Below are 15,769 nucleotides of genomic sequence, written 5' to 3'. Positions count from 1 at the left end.
GCCCCCGGGCCTGTTACCCCCTAGAGACAAGGCCAAGAAGAGGCCGTTAGCGGACCTCGCTCTTCCTTAGCTTCTGAGCCTTTCCCGCTCAAAGTAAGCCTGTTCGGGATTGGCCCTGACTGGCAAGCAGCAGCCCGGTGACTGGCTAATAGGGCAGCAGAGGGGCGGGGCATGGAAGGTGGGGAAGGAGCGCGGGCCTACCGGATGGGAGAAGTGATCGGAAGATTTGAGAAGTCGCTCAGCAACTGGCTGATTATACTAAACCTATCACTGCGCACCTTTTTGTCACCTGTGCATTTCCTTTTTGCCCCTTGGTCCCTCCCATAACTCCCAGAATCCTTTGGAGACGCCAAGAGAATAATAGACGTACCCATTTACGGAAGGTGAGGATCCCGTTGTGGAGTTGAGATTTGTTGGAACGTGTCCTTCCGAGGGAGAGACGCCCTCTGTTTTAGACTCCAGGCCACCATGGGGATGAAGGCGTTTTGGTGTTAATGCAACCCTTGAACAAGGTGCACGCTGACCTGCACCAGACAAGCCATTTACGTGGGCAGGGCCATTTGGAGAGATGATAGTGGTTGGAGCATTGCTAAATGTTGTGGGCATTGAAATATTGAAGATGAGAATCATAAATGCTGCAAACGCCTTTAAGTTGTTTATATTTAAAAATCAAAGCTTGAGAAGAGCTCAATAAAGTGGAAGATGTTCCTTAATTCAAAAGCAAATGGGGGGGGGGGGAAGCAAATGGAGATAGTATAGGGGCACAAATTTTATTGGCCCATATTGTCCCGATAGTTATTTTGGATCTCTTCTGTTCGGCTCTTTTCTTTCTTTTTCGAAAGATCTCATTTTGAATGTGTATGTTGTGGGGGGCGGGGGGTGCACAATCTTACCCAAAGATATACACAAACCTCAGATTAAAATGAGAAGGGGTTATGGGGCGCCTGGGTAGCCTACTCGGTTGGTTGTCAGAGTGTTGGTTTCCGCTCAGGTCATGAACTCAGGTAGTGATATCAAGCCCCACATTGGGCCGTGCGGCTACACAAGTCGTCTGCTGGAGATTCTCCCTCTTCCGCTTCTCTCTCTAAAATAAATATTAAAAAAAAAAAAATGAGAAGGATGAGATGCCTGGGTGGCTCAGTCGGTTGAGGGTCCTGAGACTGAGCCCCACATCAGGCTTCCTGCTCAGAGGGGAGCCTGCTTTTTCTGTCCCTCTGCCGCTCCCCCTGCTTGTGCTCGCTGTCTCTTTCCCTTTGTCTCTCCATCTCTGTCAAGGAAATAAAATCTTTTTTTTTTTAATTTTTATTTATTTATGATAGTCTCACAGAGAGAGAGAGAGAGAGAGGCAGAGACACAGGCAGAGGGAGAAGCAGGCTCCATGCACCGGGAGCCCGATGTGGGATTCGATCCCGGGTCTCCAGGATCGCGCCCTGGGCCAAAGGCAGGCGCCAAACCGCTGCGCCACCCAGGGATCCCTAAAATCTTTTTAAAAATAATAAATTAGATTTAGAAATATGTAATTGTTTTATGTATTCTCTGCCTTCGTCTGAATTTAAAGTTTTTTTGGGAAGTGGTGACCTTCTTTCTCCATTTATTGCCTATTCCTATATAGGAGCAACTATAAAAGAGTTTGATGTCAGAAGATTGATCACATTTCAGTAACTTTGGCCCATCTCAGAATGGTGCCCTCAAGTAACAAACTCCTTTTTTTTCCTTGCTATTTTGGGGATATTCAAAGATTCATTTTCAGATTCAAAGATTCACTTTCATATTCAAAGATTCAAAGATTCATTCAGTGAATCTGAATTTATGATTGGATTAAAAAAATATTTAAGAACATTCTTTTATATAACTAGAAACAATTTAAACCTATTCCATCCTGGGGCAGCCCCGGTGGCGCAGAGGTTTGGCGCCGCATGCAGCCTGGGGTGTGATCCTGGAGACCGGGGATCGAGTCCCACTTCGGGCTTCCTGCATGGAGTCGGCTTCTCCCTCTGCCTGTGTCTCTGCCTCTCTCGCTGTGTCAATAAATAAAATCTTAAAAAAATAATAATAATAAACCTATTCCATCCTTAAAAATTAGTGCAGAGTAAAAAAAAAAAATTAGTGCAAAGTGAACACTTCTCCAAAATATATAAGGTTATTTTTTGTTGTTTTTATTTTTGTTTTGCAACTCTGGAAAACAATGTACAATGTGGTACTCTTCAGTTACATTAGTGAATTCCTTTTTATACTTTTACACATACTTAAAAATTTTGTTTTGTATCAAAAATATTCAGTTTCATTGAAAAAAAAAGTCAGCCTGCCCCCTAGAAATGTTTTGTGTGATAGAATAATAGGATATTATTTTTCTCCCAACTAAAACTTCAACTTCAAAAAAAAATACATATTTTTAAAAGTTCAAAGTGTATCAGGAACAATCTCTCTTTTTGAAAATTTATTTTTTTTATTCGTGAGAGACACAGAGAGAGAGAGGCAGAGACATAGGCAGAGGGAGAAGCAGGCTTCCCACAGGAATCCTGATGCAGGAGTCGATCCTGGATCCCAAGAGCCGAGGGCAGATGCTCAACTGCTAAGCCACCAGTCATCCCATCAGGAACAATCTCCATGCCAGAGAGAACTCTGAATTAATTATTCATAGACAGCAATCCTGTAGGGGATCCCTGGGTGGCTCGGCGGTTCAGCACCTGCCTTTGGCCCAGGGCATGATCCTGGAGTCCCAGGATCGAGTCTCGAGTCCAGCTCCCGGCATGGAGCCTGCTTCTCCCTCTGCCTGTGTCTCTGCCTCTCTCTCTCTCTCTCTCTCTCTCTCTGTCTATCATGAATAAATAAATAAATAAAATTTAAAGAAAGCAATCCTGTAGAGACACCTGGGTGGCACAGTAGGTTAAGCATCTGCCTTCAAAAAAAAAAAAAAAAAGCATCTGCCTTCAGCATGGGTCATGATCTTAGGGTCCTGGGATCGAACCCCCATCAGGCTCCCTGCTCAGTAGGGAGCCTGCTTCTCCCTCTGCCCACTTTCTCTCTCTCTCTGTCAAATAAATAAACAAAATCTTAAAAAAAAACAAACAAAGCAGTCATATAATCCCAAGTCAGTATATCATTAAATCACTGCAGGATTATTGTATACGCTCATCTGTGTTAAATGAATTGCTTTTCTAGTTTCCTAATGGACTAGTGGTCCAATAACTTGAATGGGCTGCAAACCTACCTTGATTCAAACCATGCAATTCTTTATGGGCTTCTCTGACTTGAGGTCTTAAATTATCTTAATTATACCTTCTGGAATTAACTGGACTTCCATATACGGTTTCTCAACCTCTAAAAGGTTGTTGGAAGAGTGGAAATGTATTAAGGAAACTTAACTCAAAATTACAGTTGGAAAAACATGAAGGGGAGGCTTTCTTTCGCACCTGTACTACACTCCTGGCTTGCCTAGTTCAGCAAGAAGGAAGATTTCTTCTCAGCCCGGTAACAGCAAGCTGCCCTCATCTACAGCCAGTGAGAGGCTGCCACCGCTTTGAACTCTCATTTTCCTCCAATGAACTTTTGTTCAAAACATACCTCCCAACTGGGTGCCTGGGTGGCTCAGTCAGTTAACTGTATGACTTTGGCTCAGGTCATGATCTGGGATCCTGGGGTGGAGCTCTGCATCTGGCTCTGTGCTCAGTGGGGAGTCTGCTTCTCCCTTTCCTTCTGCCCCTACCCCTGCTCATGCTCTTTCTCTCAAATAAATAAATAAATAAAATCTTTAAAAAAATAACATCCCTCCAAATTTCTTCCTTACCTCTGTAGAAGGACCTCTCCCATTTTGTTCCCAGGATTTGCCTGTGGTTGGCCATTGTTTACTTGTCCTGAATTGCAATTTTTCTTCTATTCCTCCCAAAACTCTATTTTCCTGGCTGAATCACTTACCTTTTTCTTTTAAAAGGGTTGGCAGAAGCCTTACAAACAGCTCTTTATTAGAGCTGTTTGAAACTACTCCCTTTTTTTTCAGTACTCAAAGTAGTGTTTTTCTGACTGTCTAACATTATATTTGCAGCCTTTTTTTTTTTTTTTTTGGTAGGAAGTAAGCTAGCTTCTGCTTTAACTTTTCTGTTTGATGGATTTCCAGGTCATTCTCTCTTAATCTGTGTTCCAGGAAACTTGTAGGGTTCCACTTATCTTGAGATGAGACCCTGAAAAAATCATGCATTTACCTTTGCTGAAGAAATGTTTCTGCTTGGGGTGTGGGGAAATTCTTGAGTTGATTAATATTTACAAAATATAATATTAATATGCATTTCCTATGGCAAGCTCTTCCATATCTTCAAAGATAACATTCTTCCTCATCTTTTAATATATTGATCTTTTTCTATGTATGACTTTATTTCTTGATTAGAATAGAGTGTATATTTGATATTTAAACTTATGCATTGACATTGAACTAGGGCTTTCACTGTAAAATGAAAAGTTCTGAATAACTGTTTCACTGCCCTCCAAAACTGAGTTTCTATTTCTCATTATTTGATTGGAACCAGATGTTAGAAAAGTTTCTTAGAAGAGTGCCACCAGAAAAAGACATATTTTAGAGATGTCTTTGTAAATTTCCTTTAGGATTTTAAATTTCTCCTGAATTTGAGGGGTCCCCAGACTATATAATGAAGTCTTCTGACACAATGAACCAGAAAAGAGCTTCTGAAAAAAAAATTAAGAGCCAGAGTTTTAATTTAGGCCACAGAGCACAAGAAGTTATGACAGGGTCCATTTTTAAAGTTCTATCAAAGCTTTGTGTATTATGATGTACCACTAAAAGTAAGATTCCTGGGCAGCCCCGGTGGCGCAGCGGTTTGGCGCCGCCTGCAGCCTGGGGTGTGATCCTGGAAGCCAGGGATCGAGTCCCGCGACGGGCTCCCTGCATGGAGCCTGCTTCTCCCTCTCCCTCTGCCTGTGTCTCTGCCTCTCTCTCTCTCTCTCTCTCTCTGTGTCTATGAATAGATAAATAGAATCTTTAAAAATAAAAAAATAAAAATAAAAGTAAGACTCCTTCCCAAGGATAATTAAATTGAAAGAACATTCATGAAACGTATGATTTCCAATAGTATGATTATATACCCATAAGGTGGGAAATAAATTCTGTATTTATAGGATCTTCCTGAAAATTCACAGCTCACTTAATTGTTGAAATCTTTAACCAGCCCAAATTTCTATATTATTTTATCTACCTTTCTTTCTATTTGAGCAGTCTTAAGATATTGTGAGAGGACCTACCTATAGGTTCACTCTGAAAGTTAGGTTGTTTTATAATCGTTGTATTAAATAATGGGACTCTGTATCTTTATCAGATTGTCAGAGCCTGGAGGAAGCTGTTATATTGCAAAAGTCTGCTTAGGTTCTGAGCTGGCCCCTAATCATGCAGGGTTCTTATAGGCTATATCTATCCTCAGGGCACCTATGAAGTTAAAACCTGGAGAAGCTACTTCATTAACGCTTGGAGAGCAGAGTATGGAAGCCTTACCTAGTTGTAAGGCTCTACCTCTCTTTCCAGGTCCTTACCTCTGATCTGGAGCCCTACTGCTTGTCTGGCCAGATGATATGGTGCTTGCTCTTCTTCTTCTTTTTTTTAATTGACTTTATTTTTTAGATCAGTTTTAGATTCATAACAAAATTAAATGGAAAGTACAGAGAGTTCCCATATACTCCCTGCCCCCACACATGTACAACTTTCCCTATTATCAGTATCCTGCACCAGAGTGGTACATTTGTTACAATTAATAAACCTACATTGACACATTATCAGTCAAAATCCATGGTGACAGGAGGGTTCACTCTTTACAGTGGGCTTTGACAAATGTATAATGATGTGTATCTACTATGATAGTGCCATACAGAAAGGTTTCACTGCCCTAAAAATACTCTGTGCTCCCACTCATTCATCCTTCCCTCTCCCCTAATCCCTGGTGACCACTGGTGTTTTTACTGTCTCCATATTTTGCCTTTTCCACAATGTCATATTGTTGAAATCATTCAATAGGTAGCCTTTTCAGATTAGCTTCTTTCACTTAGTTATATGTATTTAGGTTACTCCATGTCTTTTCATGACTTGATAGCTCGTTTCTTTTTAGCACTGAATAATATTCCATGTCTGGATGTACCATACATAGTTTATACATTCATCTACTGAAGACATCTTGGTCACTTCTAAGTTCTGGCAATTATGAATAAAGCTACTGTAAACACTCGTGTACAGTTTTTTGTGTACAACTGTATAAAAAATATCAAGGAGCATGGTTGCTGGATTATACAGTAAAAGTATGTTTAGTTTTATAAGAAATAGCCAAACTGTCTTCCAAAGTGGCTGTGCTATTTTGCATTCCCACCAGTAATGAATGGGAGTTCCTGTTGCTCCATCTCCTCAACAGTATTTAGTGTTGTCAGTGTTTTTAATTTTGTCCATTCTAATAGATGTGTAATGGTATCTCACTGTTTTAAGGGTTTTTTTTACCTCTTGCTTGTACATATTCTTGGTTCCTAATTCCTTCTCTACTTTTTCTTACTGCTCAGTTTCTAGATAAGCTGTTCTCAAAGTGTGGTCCCCAGATCAACAACATCAACACCACCTAGGAACTTGTTAGAAATGAAGTTTGGGGGATGCCTATGTGGCTCAGTGAGTTAAGCATCTGCCTTTGGCTCAGGTCATAATCCCAGGGTCCTGGGATGGAGCCCTGCATTAGGCTCCCTGCTCAGCAGGGAGTTTGCTTCAACCTCTCCCTCTCCCTCTCCCCCACCTCTGCTCTCTCTCTTGCTTGCTTTCTCTGTCTCAAATAAATAAAATCTTTTTTTCTAATTAAAAAAAAAAAAGGAATGGAGTTTGGGGGCCTTGCCCAAACCTATTGAATAAAAAAAAAACTACATTTTAACAGCCTCGTAAGTGATTATGATGTAAGCTAAAATTTGAAAACACTGTTCTAGACCTCGACTCTTCAACATGATAGCCTTCAGACATATGTAGGTATGGAACTCTTGGAATACGGCTAGAATGAATCAAGATGCCCTATAAGTGTAAAATACACCCCAGATTTTTTTTTAAAGATTTATTTATTTATGATAGAGAGGCAGAGACACAGGAGGAGGGAGAAGTAGGCTCCATGCCAGGAGCCCCATGCGGGACTCAATCCCAAGACTCCAGGATCGTGCCCTGGGCCAAAGGCAGGCGCTAAACCGCTGAACCACCCAGGGATCCCCTACACCCCAGATTTTTAAAACTTAGTGTGAAAAAAGAAAAGGTAAAATACTTCATTGGTAATTTTTATGTTGACAGCACTGAAATTAAAATATTTTGGATATATTGGGTTAAAGAAAATACATTATTAAAATTAATTTCACCTGTTTCTTTTTAGTTTTGACATAGGGTTACTAAAAGATTTTGAGTTACATTCATAGCTGTCATTATATTTCTGTTAAGACAGCATCATTCTAGACTATGAGTCTGAAAACTGTAGCTCCTGGGCTACATCTGGCCTACTGCCTGTTTATATATATATATAACCCATGAGTTAAGAATGGTTTTAAATTTTTAAATGGGGGCGGCCACAGTGGCGCAGCGGTTTAGCGCCGCCTGCAGCCAGGGGTGTGATCCTGGGGACCTGGGTTCGAGTTCCGTGTCGGGCTCCCTGCATGGAGCCTGCTTCTCCCTCTGCCTGTCTGTCTCTCTGTCTTTATGAATAAATAAATTAAAATTTTTTTAAATGGCTGAAAATAAATTTTACAAAAAATGATATTCCATGATACGTGAAAATTATATAAAATTTAAGTTTCATTATCCATAAATAAAGTTTTATCAGGACATGGGCACACTCATTTATTTTTATTTATCTATGGTTGTTGTTCCTCTATAGTAGCAAAAAACTAGCTATGGCAAGAACACTATGGCTTTTAAGTCTGAAGTATTTACTATCTGGCACTTTACAGAAAATATTGGCTAAGCCTTGTTCTAGACTATCAGCTTCCACATACTCTCTGGGAGAGGACTCTGCTTTTAATTTGCCCCTACTCTTTGTTCCCAACCTCTGCTTTGCTATTAGGCCCAATTCCTTGACCCCTACTACTCAAATCTCAGTGGTATTTTGGAGTTGCAAGATTTGGCACAGAAATCTTCTTTTTCTTTTTTTCTTAGCTCAACGCAGGGCTTGAATTCATGACCCTGAGATCAAGACTTGAGCTGTTATCAAGAGTCACATGCTGAACAGACTGAGCCACCTAGGCACCCCCTGGAATTGAAAGATTTGATCTATGCATTATTTAGGCTATGAAAGAGGTAGGCCCAAAATGTTCTTGCCTTCCAGAACTGCATAAGGAACTCTGAACCCAGCAAAAAGGAATAGATAAATGTTCAATAGCTTCTTTTTCCAAACATGGCGCCTTCTTTCTTTTATTCATTCATTAAAATATTTAATTAATTATTTATTCATGAGAGACACAGAGAGAGAGGCAGAGAGACAGACAGGGAGAAGCAGACTCCTCACAGGGAGCCTGATGTGGGACTCCATCCCTGGATGGGGAGCCCCACGCCCTGAGCCAAAGGCAGACAGACTCTCAACTGCTGAGCCACCCAGGCATCTTATCTTATCTTTTCTTTCTTTCTTTCTTTCTTTCTTTCTTTCTTTCTTTCTTTCTTTCTTTCTTTCTTTCTTCTTTCTTTCTTTCCCTTTCTTTCTTTCTTACTTTCTTTCTTTCTTTCTTTCTTTCTTTCAAGATTTTATTTATTTATTCATGAGAGAGAGAGAGAGAGAGAGAGGCAGAGACACAGGCAGAGGGAGAAGCAGGCTCCATATAGGAAGCCCGACACGGGACTCGATCCAGGGACTCCAGGATCATGCCCTAGGCTGAAGGCAAGTGCTAAACCACTGAGCCACCCAGACGTCCCTTTATTTATTTTTTTAAAGAATTTTTATTCATTTATTGGAGAGAGAGAGCATGGGCTGGGGGAGGGGCAGAGGAGAAGCAGGCTCCCGAGGAGCAGGGAGCCTGATGCAGGGTTTGATCCCAGGATCCTGAGATCATGACCTGAGCCAAAACCAACAGTCAGAGGCTCAACCAACTGAGCCATCCAGGCACCCCTATTTATTTATATTTATTTTTTAGTTAAGCTTTTATCTATTTACTTGAGACAGAGAATGATGTGGGGGCAAAGAGGGAGAGGGAGAAGCAGACTCCCTGCTGAGTGATACCAGGACCTTGAGATCATAATCTGAGCTGAAGGCAGACACTCAAAAGGCACTCCATTCTTCTTTTTTTTTTTTTTAAGATTTTATTTATTGGGGTGCCTAGGTGACTCAGTCAGTTGAGCATCTGCCTTTGGCTGAGGTCATGATCTCAGGGTCCTGGGATCCATCCCTACATGGGGCTCCTTGCTCCTCTGGGAGCCTGCTTGTCCCTCTCCCTCTGCCCCTGCAGCCTGCCCCCTCCCCACTCGTGGGCTCTCTCTCTCAAATGAATAAATACATAAATAAATGTATAAGTGCATATTTATTTATTTAAATATTTTATTATTTATTTGAGAGAACGAGCGGGGGGAGGGGTGGCAGAAGGAGAGGGAGAGAGAATTTCAAGCAGATTCCGCACTGAGTGCAGAGCCCAACTTTCCACAAGAGATCATGACCTGAGCCGAAACCAGGAGTTGGACACTTAACCCACTGAGCCATTCAGGCGCCCCTGGGGCCATCCTTCTTAAGAACAACAGAACCAGGATTAATAGTTCCATCAAATTGAGAAGTAAGCTCTGATTTAGGATTGGTCCCTTTCTTTCATAACTCAGCAACACCTCTTGAATTAAAACTCTCACTCTGTGCAGCTTATGCCTAGTCTCAGCCTGTTTAGTTAGCTTCTACAACACTTTCTTGTTCTGCCAGATATATGGTGGAAATCGTTATGATTATTTTTTCCACTCTAGTGAAGCAGAGGTCTGGATCCCTTTGGGAGCCTCTTGATCCTTCTTCCCTACCACCCGCACCAATCTGCAACCAAAGTCTTGTTGGCTCAGTGAATCTTTATGGTCTCATTTTATAGGATCCCCAAAGAAGAGAAATATGGCTGTGGTCTCCAGAATGTTAATTGATAGCAGTTCTTGGCAACAGTGCTCTTCCTGGCTTTCCCTCTTTAGCCTGCTCCTTCCACCCATAATAACATCATTCCTTAGTAGATTGGCACCAGTCTGGAGTTCTCTCTCTCTCTCTCTCTCTCTCTGTCTCTCTCTCCCTCTCCCTCCCTCCCTCCCTCTCTATCCCCTCTTCACCCCACACCCACAGGCCCTTCATTCCTTCTTTCCTTGCTGTACTGATTATACCTAGGACTATTTAACTTTCTAATATAAACTAATTTGTTGCAAACTCCCTGAACATTGTAATGATGTGAATATTAGAGACTAAAAGGGGCCTCACTAAGAGGTGTTGTTCCCCATTTCAACCACACATCATTGTCAAAGTTAAGGAGAGGTCTTGGGCAGCCCCGGTAGCGCAGTGGTTTAGCGCCACATGCAGCCCAGGGTGTGATCCTGGAGACCCGGGATCCCACGTCAGGCTCCCTGCATGGAGCCTGCTTCTCCCTCTCCCTGTGTCTCTGCCTCTCTCTATCTCTCTCTCTGTGTGTCTCAAATAAATAAATAAAATTAAAAAAATAAAAAAAGGAGAGGTCTTGCATCTTTTTTCATTTAAGAACTCTCTCCTCTGGACAGTTGTCTTTAGACTCCATGGTTGAATTGAATTTAGACCCTAGGCTGGGAGTGGGAAGAGGCAGGAACCCTTTCGCATAGGTAAACCCTAAACAAACCTGGCTTTCCTGTCGCACTCATCTTAAATATTGGGCACTCAGAGGGAAATCTATCAGGGATTTCTCTTGGGAAATATGCTGGGGGATCAAGTGACATAGTGTTTTATTCCAGTTCTTCTCCAAATGATTTCCAGATTTCTGGCCTTTACCTTCCTGGGCTTCACTTTTCTCTGTGAAATAAAGGGTCTGACAGGTCAACCTGTAAAGTTCCTTCCAATTCTGATTTTTTCTGATTTAAAATATGGAAAAACTCAGGATGCCTGGGTGGCTCAGTGGTTAAGCGTCTGCCTTTGGCTCAGGGCATGATCCCGGAGTGCCAGGATGGAGTCCCACATCAGGCTCCCTGCATGGAACCTGCTTCTCCCTCTGCCTATGTCTCTGCCTCTCTCTCTGTGTCTCTCATGAATAAATAAATAATATTTTTTTAAATGTGGAAAGACTCAAGTTAGTAGAACTGTCGAATTGAAGAATTTCTTTATCTAGAAGTACCAATGGGGATCATTTGGCCCAATCCTCAAATGTCCAGATAAGTGTGAGGCTCCGAGAAGTGCAGATGGAAGCTGGTGGTGCCAGAGCTGGCTCTAAAACTGATAGTTCCCGCAAGAATTGCCTCTTAGTTAAAGGGCCATTCCTAGGATCACAATCACTTTGTTTGCAGCTCCCAGTCTGTAGTAAGGCGTCCTCTTCTCATATTATCATCATAATCACTGACCACCGAGATAACTTGCTACAACCCAGGACAGTGCTGATGTCTTTTGGAAATAATCAGTAAAATGTGGGGCAGCCACATTAGTGCTATTTTTTAAAAGGGATAGCATTTAAGTTTTTTGAGACCAAAATTTTATTTATTTATTTATTTATTTATTTATTTATTTATTTATTTATTTATTATTAGAGCAAGAGAGGGCATGCACTCAAGTGGGGGGGTGTGGCAGAGAGAAAGAGAATCTGAAGCAGAGTCCCTGCTGAACTAGGAGCCCAACTCAGTGCTTGATCTCATGACCTGAGATCATGACCCGAGCTGAAATGAATAGTCAGATGCTCAACCAACTGAGCCAAGTAGGCACCCCAAAACCAAAATTTTAAAGCTTAGATGGCAAATATTTTATTTGCAGAAAATTTCATATTTTACCTGGATGTTTTGGCATCATGTAGATCAGACTCCATGACAAGTTAGTAGTAAGGTATTTCCTCATAAATTTAGAAGCAAATCCTGGGTTTGCCCCACTTTCTTTAGTGGGAAGGAAAATATAATATACAATAATGCTTTATATATATGTGTGTGTGTGTGTGTGTGTGTGTGTGTGTGTGTGTATTCTTTTTGGGTAATAAGCCACCTGACTGGCTTCAGCCATCAGTTGAAGAGTTTCAACTATGCCAATGGTTCTCACACTTCAGCCTACTTTGGAAATTCCAAGAGGATGTGCGAAAAAACAAAATGGCCCCACTCCTGAGCCTCCAATTAAATAGATCTGGGATGTAGCCCTATAACTTGCATTTTTTGAAACAAGTCCAGGGATGGCGGTGATGTCTCTGGTCTCAAGATTATATTTTGAGAACTACTGCTTTACCTATGCCTTTTGGCCAAAAGCTTGGAGGTGAATACTGAATGGTGAATTCAGCGAAAGGTGTAGGTGATGGTGAGTTTGGTTGTTGTTATTTTTGGTCTCTGTGAGCCACGCCAAGAACAGCTTGACCATTCTGTGTCACATTAAATGCTAAACTCAGCTGAGATCAGGGATTCCCAAAGCTTTTGGCAGGGAAGTTTGAGACTATCTGGGCCATCCCCTGTCTTTGCAAAGAAAGTATATTATTCCCCTCTTACCCCAAGACATGGAGAGGGGATTTGTCTTGTTCACAATTGTGTAGCTGTTAAGGGCACCACAAGGACCAGAATCTTGACTGCCAGCCTCCCCATGCTTTCCATGACAATGAAATTAACATTGATAGTGATTACTTCTCTTGCAGAACAACTTTCTCAGCAAATGTCTACCTGATTTCAAAAGGACATTTTCCAGTGGTCATTTGGCTGAAAGGACTAGAACTTTCCATGAATGTCACTCCTCTTCAACCACAATGTGTCCTCATAATGTCAGCCAGCTATTTTTCTTTTCGAAGTGTAAGATGAGAGAGCATAGACAGAGCAACGCGAATTTGTCTATACTTCTAGAAAACAAGTGTATATTTCACCTAGTATTATCATCATATTGAAAACAAACCGTTATGTGATTTACTTCTTCTGGTATAAATATGAAAAGCTAGGAAATATCTTGATGGAACTTGTTCATCTGGTAGTAAAGGCAATAAAAATTTTTAACCCATAGATTGAATCCCAAGATTGCTGGCTAGAAATAAAAGAACAGACTTCTCAGCCTCCTGCCTAGCACAATAATTTCTTCTGCCTTCTACATCTTAAACACAGAGAAGCCTGGCTTCCTACAACCTTTCAGTTAAGAGGGATAGATCAGGGGCTATTCTCTACTAGCAGCAGTCATGGTAACTACATAACCAGAAACCTATTTCATAACTGTGTTGTGGATAAATTTTTTTTAAAGATTTTATTTATTTATTCATGAGAGACAGAGAGGCAGAGACACAGGCAGAGGGAGAAGCAGGCTCCATGCAGGGAGCCTGATGTGGGACTTGATCCCGAGTCTCCAGGATCACACCCCCGGCTGCAGGCGACACTAAACCACTGAGCCACCCACGGGGCTGCCCGTGGATAAATTTTTTGATTTATTTATTTGAGAGAGAGTGCATGAGAGGTGGCATAACTTTGAGGCTGAGTGGATTTGGGTGGAATAGGGATTGAGAATAGACCAAAGGTTTATATGTGCAGACAATATGGTTAACAGTGGAGTCTCCCACCTGTTTTTTTGTTTTTGTTTTTAGATTTGCTGGAGATCATACCTGCTCCTCCCTCTGCCTATGTCTCTGCCTCTCTCTCTGTCTCTCATGAATAAATAAATAAAATCTTGAAAGAAAAGAAAAGAAAGAAAGAAAGAAAGAAAGAAAGAGAAAGAGAGAGAGAGAGAGAGAAAGAAAGAAAGAAAGAAAAGAAGAAAGAAGAAAGAAAGAAAGAAAGAAAGAAAGAAAGAAAGAAAGAAAGAAAGAAAAAGAAAGAAAAGAAAGAAAGAAAGAAAGAAAGAAAGAAAGAAAGAAAGAAAGAAAGAAAGAAAAGGAAGGAAGGAAGGAAGGAAGGAAGGAAGAAAGAAAGAAAGAAAGAAAGAAAGAAAGAAAGAAAGAAAGAAAGAAAGAAAGAGAAAGAAAGAAAGAAAGAAAAAGAAAGAAAGAAAGAAAGAAAGAAAACTTTGTGCAATCTGAAGAGAAACCAGAGTGTGGAGATCATACTTTCTAATGCAGTACGGCTCAATGGTGACCAATGCTCACAAGAGCCATTTAAAAACACTAAACCATGAGTATGACTCTGCAACAACATATTTTCCTATAAACTATAGGTTTTTTTTGTCCCCACTAAATGAATGTGCATGTAATATAAATAGCAACTGTTTGATCTAGAAAACCTAATTAAAGGGGCACCTGGGTGGCTCAGTTGGTTAAGCATCTGCCTTTGGCTCAGGTCATGATCCCAGGGTCCTGAGATCAAGCCCCAGGTTGGGCTCCCTGCTTGACAGGACATCTGCTTCTCCCTCTGCCCCTCCCCTGCTTATGCTCTCTTTCTGTCAAATAAATAAAATATTTTTAAAATTTCTGTTGGAAACCTAATTAGATTTACTAGAAGAAGAAAAATAACAGTCTCTCAAACTGTAAATCAAAGTTGTTATTTGGTATTATGTAGCATAGACCAAGACACTGGTATCGAAATTTTCCACTTTTTTTTAAAGTTGAACATTCTCTCTTCTCCTCCCCAATGGTTTTCATTCTCCTTCATTGTCCCTGAAACTTTCCACTTTTTAATGGGTTGTGTTGATATTTTATTGACATACTTAACTAACTTAATTTTGTCAGTTGAGTAAATTCTACCAATTATGGAGTTGTTTTGGTGTTGTACAGATAAAATCCCCAAATAAAGAATAGTTGGTGGGGACTTCTGGGTCTGGTTTTGTCTGGACCTGTGTATGGTTTTTGCACTTCTCTAATTGAGGCGAAAGGAGGTTTCTATCTGATTAGCCCTGATGGGAAACTATATTCTTTTTTTTTTTTAAGATTTTATTTATTTATTCCTGAGAGACACAGAGAGAGGCAGAGACATAGGCAGAGGGAGAAGCAGGCTCCCTATGACGAGCCTGGGATCATTCCCTGAGCTGAAGATAGACATTCAACCACTGAGCCACCCAGGCGTCTCCCGGAACTGTATTTTGTACTAGTCAGAGATGCTACATGATCTTCAAAAGGAGTTACAGAGATTGTGGTGATGTGGTTTGCAGGTCACGTCACTGGATATGAAGATCAAACCATGCCTGGAGAGTTGTACTGTTTGTTTACCCAGCATTCCCAGCCTCATACACCCCCCATCTTGAGTATTTATTTTTTGTTGTCTGGGCTTTCTTTTTGGCTTTAGGAAAATGTCAAATGTTGAGGGAAGGGGTGTTGCTTGGGTCATGACTTTGACATAATCTTTGACCAGTGTGCTATTAGAAAACATTTTCAGGAATTCCTCATGCTGGGAACAGTTACTAAAAAAACTCAAGTTAAAAAAATACATACATTTTATGTTAATTTTCACTTCTTAAATATTTTTTTTCAGTTTGCAAAGATAATACTGCTTGTGGAGAGGTTAAACAATATAGAATAGGTTAAAGAAAAAAGAAAAAGTCTCTAGAGATCCCACCATGCTCTCAAAGACTTTAGTCTCTCTCCTTCCATGTATATGTATATACACATGCATGAGCATAATGGAAAGCACATGTCATACTAATTTTCCTCTCCACATCACAAACAGAAACACTGGGCATTATTATAATTATTACCATATTATTATGGTCTTGGTAAATACTAAATG

At 40.9% G+C, this 15,769-nt stretch overlaps 1 long non-coding RNA gene across 1 annotated transcript; it reads left to right on the top strand.

Moving 5' to 3' along the window:
• The first annotated feature begins 8 nt into the window (after positions 1-8).
• On the top strand, positions 9-13,805 carry LOC144286712 (uncharacterized). Its single transcript, XR_013354641.1, has 3 exons — positions 9-383; positions 8,156-8,296; positions 13,699-13,805. It is a non-coding gene; the product is annotated as an uncharacterized LOC144286712 (long non-coding RNA).
• The last annotated feature ends 1,964 nt before the right edge of the window (positions 13,806-15,769 follow it).

This window comes from Canis aureus, chromosome 16 (assembly GCF_053574225.1).
Source record: "Canis aureus isolate CA01 chromosome 16, VMU_Caureus_v.1.0, whole genome shotgun sequence".
In the NCBI taxonomy this organism is placed as follows: Eukaryota; Metazoa; Chordata; class Mammalia; order Carnivora; family Canidae; genus Canis; species Canis aureus.
This window is presented reverse-complemented; position numbering and strand designations above follow the sequence as displayed.